This window comes from Moschus berezovskii, chromosome 26, assembly GCF_049115385.1.
Source record: "Moschus berezovskii isolate FMDL1 chromosome 26, NW_MosBer_1.0, whole genome shotgun sequence".
Taxonomy (NCBI): Eukaryota; Metazoa; Chordata; class Mammalia; order Artiodactyla; family Moschidae; genus Moschus; species Moschus berezovskii.
Window position 1 is genome coordinate 22,774,007 of NC_142485.1, and position 6,000 is coordinate 22,780,006.

Here is a 6,000-nt window from a genome sequence, read left to right on the forward strand (position 1 = left end):
ACATGAGTTTGAGTGAACTCCGGGAGTTGGTGATGGACAGGGAGGCCTGGCGTGCTGTGATTCATGGGGTCGCGGAGAGTCGGACACGACTGAGCGACTGAACTGAACTGAACTGAACTGAAGCACTTAGTTTCTTGAATTTGTCTCTGCTTTGTCAAATAGAGTGAAAATAAATAGTTTAAAGAAGGTCTGTACAGGTGACTTTTTGGACAATTCATATGCCTTTTATGCATGAAGGCAGAAGCTATTCAGTTCAGTTCAGTTCAGTAGCTCAGTTGTGTCCGACTCTGCGACCCCATGAGTCACAGAACGCCAGGCCTCCCTGTCCATCACCAATTCCCAGAGTTCACTCATGTCCATCGAGTTGATGATGCCATCCAGCCATCTCATTCTCTGTCGTCCCCTTCTCCTCCTGCCCCCAATCCCTCCCAGCATCAGAGTCTTTTCCAGTGAGTCATTATTCTTCCCTGAATCCAGTCCCATATATGGAATATACTGGGTGGTGCCTGCTATTTGACTGTTTAGGAAAGCTGTTTCTGACCTTCATTGGGATTAACTTTTCTCATTGACTGCAGAATTAGTTTTCAAAATGATACATCTGAAAAAATCTACAAAGATACATTGTAGTACTGTATTAGACAAGAATGTGGGAAAAAGGGCTCAAGTCCTATGCTGGAAGATTTATATAATACTTTTAAAATTAATCATTAAAACCACAGAATGTTAATATACACCAATTTTTCTGCCATGAAGAAATAATTGTCCCCAAGTTACATAGCTACAAAATGAGGGGAAAAAACTGGATTCTAACTCCAATTTATCTCATAACATGGTATGAAGTTGACTTATATGGATAACATCTTAGTAAACTTGGTTTAAATAATAATACATAAATAATTAATGAAGGTTTTGCCTATTAAAATCATAGCTATGTTTTAAGTGTCCAAACAAATTTCAATTCTTTTAGAAGATAGTCTCCTTGCATACACTGAGATTTTTCTTCTTCTGTTTCTACGGTATCATTTTCTACTCAGGCAGTCAGTCAGTCAGTCAGTTCAGTCGCTTCATTGTGTCTGACTCTTTGCGACCCCATGGACTGCAGCACACCAGGCTTCCCCGTCCATCACCAACTCCCAGAGCTTCCTCAAACTCATGTCCATTGAGTCGGTGATGCCATCCAACCACCTCATCTTCTGTCGTCCCCTTCTCCTCCCGCCTTCAATCTTTCTCAGTATCAGGGTCTTTACCAATGAGCCAGCTTTTCACATCAGGTGGCCAAAGTATTGGGGTTTCAGCTTCAGCCTCAGTCCTTCCAATGAATATAGTCTCTGTATATTTTAAGGCCAGAAATACTGAGCACATGATAAGTTGTATTACTTGAGTATGGTTACACATTAAATCAAAATGCCAAAGAAAGTCTTTCATCTATGTAAATATTTTAGTTATGCCCATTCAAAAATAACTTTTAACTTAAATAAAAATACTAGTAAGGAAGATTATGCAACAAAAATATAAAAGTAATGGCTTATTTCAAAGAGCTTTAAATGAACAATATTTTAATATTAACTGTTTTTACTAAACAAGGTCATCATAAAGATTTTAGGGGTTTTTTTTTTCAGGTAAAATTTAAATCCTCATTTAAGTTTAATATTGTGAGACATAAAGATCCACAAATGGAATTTAGACATGATTGATTATTTTTTCTGGCCACTGACATAAACTTGAGTTTTGTTACCTGTAAGGTACAAATTTACCTTATTTCCCTAATAGCGGGTTTTTGTTTGTCACAGGTTTTCAGGTTTTGAAATAAAGTGAAGTTGCTGCTTTCTCATGAGAATTTCCACTCTATTTGGTGATTAAGTTCCTTGAGGTCAGGACCCCAGACCTTTCTTTATTTAGAGCTTCTCAGAATACAGTGCAATTTTTGACTGCATTTAAAGCGTTCAAAAAACTTTATGATGAAATGATTTAGTTGTACATGACCCACTGATCTTGTCAATGTAAGATTGCATATGGTTAAATATGATTATATTTATGGTTAAATATGTTATATTTCCAGAGAAGGCAATGGCAAGCTACTCCAGTGTTTTGCCTGGAGAATCCCAGGGACGGAGGAGCCTGGTGGGCTGCCGTCTATGGGGTCACACAGAGTCGGACATGACTGAAGTGACTTAGCAGCAGCAGCAGCATGTTATATTTAACCATAGTGACATATATATATGTATATATCTCCTAAAAATGTTTCAATTTCCTTAACAATGCAGCCCAACTATAGCTCAGAAATCACACTGCTTATTCTATGAGCAACTGTCTACTATTATCATTTATTTAAAATATCCTACTCTCATTTGTTACTTTTATTTTAACCTATGAGACATATATCAAAAATGTTAATGTAATGTTACAAATTCACTTTCTATATTAAGCAAGGTACAAATGGACTCCCAGAAAAGAGGAATGACAAATCACCGTCATTCCATTGCCAACCTGAATCAATTGTCAGTGGCTGCCTGGAGTGTTCTTTTTCAAGAGGAATTGTGAAACCTAGTGTAGGTTCAGCAGGAAAGCATGCCAAGATCAATTATTGATGTCTGCCATGGGCATACGAGAGAGTGGATGACAATATATAAGCCATGAACTTTCTTATCTGTGCACTAAAGCTTGAAATATGTAGTCATTTTAATTATTAAGAGATAGGCATATTCTTGCCAGATGAATGTCATGACAGGAACAATAAACTCTAAGAATGTACACTGACTTTTAGGAGCCTTGTTTACTACACGTTTCAATGAAGTGATAATAGACCTCTAAAAGGATCATCATTTTTCCAAGGTACTATTGTCAGAGAAATAGAATGTCACAGTTCATACGATTATTTCCTTTCTAAGGATAGACTGTTATATTAGTTTTCCAGATAAATTTTAAAAATTGCAGGAAGAATATTTGTAACTTTTACTTAAATGTATTCAGATATGTCTACTGATACTAAAAAAGGAAAAGAAAGAAGGAAATCCAGAGAGGTAATTGTTTAACTCCACAGCCTTCTACTGTCCCTTTATTTCAGAACAAGAAGATCTGGCTTTGACCTGCCAGACCAAAAACAGACCACTTGGTGGCAATGACTTTGGGGATCAAATTAAGCAGTAATAAATGTCAAAGTTCTGTCTTTGTCCCCAAAGGATATTATTAATGCTAGTATTACTATTTACTATCCCTTCTATCCCCAATCTTGATCTGTGATTTTGAAACTAATTTCAGTTATCTGATTTCTATTCGTTTTTCTGTCTTTCCTGTGCCTTGTTTTCAATATCCTGATTTTGGTCCAAGCTCTTGCTACAATAACCTCCCAAAAGGGATTCAGAAGAATACTCATCTCCTTACCTGTAAAAATGCTTCCCTGAAATGCAACAATCCATAAGTAACAGCAAATGGTATCTCCATTGGGTACAAAAATATTTAGGTAACTTCTGGAATTTCAGTCATACAAGTTTTGTATCAAAAGAAACAATTATAGAGATAATCGACTTAATTTCTAATTTGCAGATATTGGCAATTATTCTCTTGGATTCTGTAATATGATCATTTTGAGGAATAATAAGGTAAGACTAACACCCTCAAATTAAAAACATACTGAAATTTCATGTAAGGATTACAAAAGAATCAATAAATGAGATGAAACAGTATGCTGAAATGAGGCAATGAAGAAAATGCTCCTTCCTAATTCTGGTTTATTTTACTTATATATAATGAAATAATTACAATTTCTATGTAAATTCTTATATTATGTCAGAGAACACATTCATTATTTAACCTCCCTCTGCATAAGCATCACATCTAATTTATCAACAACTCTGGACAACTGCACGTTTAAAATATATCATTAATAAATTTATTTTTCTCTAACTTTCCTACTACTGCCAAGGTACAAAATAATATCAAGCCCTCAGTTCAGTTCAGTTGCTCAGTCATGTCTCACTCTTTGTGACCCCATAGACTGCAGCAGGCCAGGCATCTTCGTCCATCACCAACTCCTGGAGTTTATCCAAACTCGTGTCCATTGAGTTGGTGATGCCATACAACCATCTCATCCTCTGTCTTCCCCTTCTCCTCCCACCTTCAATTTTTCCCAGCATCAGGGTCTTTTCAAATGAGTCAGCTCTTCTCATCAGGTGGCCAAAGTACTGGAGTTTCAGCTTCAAACTCAGTCCTTCCAATGAACACTCAGGACTGATCTCCTTTAGGGTGGACTGGTTGGATTTCCTTGAAGTCCAAGGGACTCTCGAGAGTCTTCTACAACACCACAGTTCAAAAGCATCAATTCTTCAGTGATCAGCTTTCTTCATAGTTCAGCTCTCACATCCATACATGACCACTGGAAAAACCATAGCCTTGACTAGATGGACCTTTGTTGGCAATGTAATGTCTCTGCTTTTTAATATGCTGTCTAGGTTGGTCATAACTTTTCTTCCAAGGAGCAAGCAACATTTAATTTCATGGCTGCAGTCACCATCTGCAGTGATTTTGGAGCCCCCAAAATAAAATCAGCCATTGTTTCCACTGTTTCCCATCTATTTGACATGAAGTGATGGGACCGGATGCCATGATCTTAGTTTTCTGAATGTTGAGCTTTAAGCCAACTTCTTCACTCTCCTCTTTTACTTTCATCAAGAGGCTTTTAGTTCTTCACTTTCTACCTTAAGGATGGTATCATCTGCATATCTTAAGATGACATATTGAAGGAAGTAGGGAAAACCACTAGACCTTTCAGGTATGACCTAGATCAAATCACTTACGATTATACAGTGGAAGTGAGCAATAGATTTAAGGGACGAGATCAGATAGAGTGTCTGATGAACTATGTATGTTTGTGACACCATACAGGAGACAGGAATCAAGACCATCCCCAAGAAAAAGAAATGCAACAAAGCAAAATGGCTGTCTGAGGAGGCCTTACAAACAGCTGTGAAAAGAAGAGAAGCCTAAAGCAAAGGAGAAAAGGAAGACATACCCATTTGTATTCAGAGTTTCAAAGAATAGCAAAGAGAGATAAGAAAGCCTTCCTCAGTGATCGGTGCAAAGAAATAGAGGAAAACAATAGAATGGAAAACTCTAGATATCTCTTCCAGAAAATCAGAGATACCAAGGAAACATTTCATGCAAAGATGGGCTCGATAAAGGACAGAAATGGTAAGGACCTATCAGAAGCAGAAGATATTAAGAAGAGGTGGCAAGAATACACAGAAGAACTACACAAAAAATATTTTCATGACTCAGTTAACCACAATGGTGTAATCACTCCCCTAGAGTCAGACATCCTGAAATGTGAAGTTGAGTGGGCCTTAGGAAGTACCACTAGGAACAAAGCTAGTAGAGGTGATGTAATTTCAGTTGAAGTATTTCAAATCCTAAAGATGATGCTGTGAAAGTGTTGCACCCAATATGCCAGCAAATTTGGAAAACTCAGCAGTGGCCACAGGACTGGAAAAGTTCAGTTTTCATTCCAATCCCAAAGAAAGGCAATGCCAAAGAATGCTCAAACTACCACACAATTGCACTCATTTCACACACTGGTAAAGTCATGCTCAAAATTCTCCAAGACAGGCTTAAGCAATATGTGAACCATGAAGTTCCAGATGTTCAAGCTGGTTTTAGAAAGCGCAGAAGAACAAGAGATCAAATTTCCAACATCTGCTGGATTTCGGAAAAGCAAGAGAGTTCCAGAAAAACACCTATTTCTGCTTTATTGACTATGCCAAAGGCTTTGACTGTGGGGATCATAATAAACTGTGGAAAATTCTGAAAGAGAAGGGAATACCAGACCACCTGACCTGCCTCTTGAGAAATCTGTATGCAGGTTAGGAAGCAATATTTAGAACTGGACATGGGATAACAGACTGGTTCCAAATAGGAAAAGGAGTACATCAAGGCTGTATATTGTCACCCTGCTTATTTAAGTTATATGCAGAGTACATTATGAGAAAAGCTTGGCTGGATGAAGCA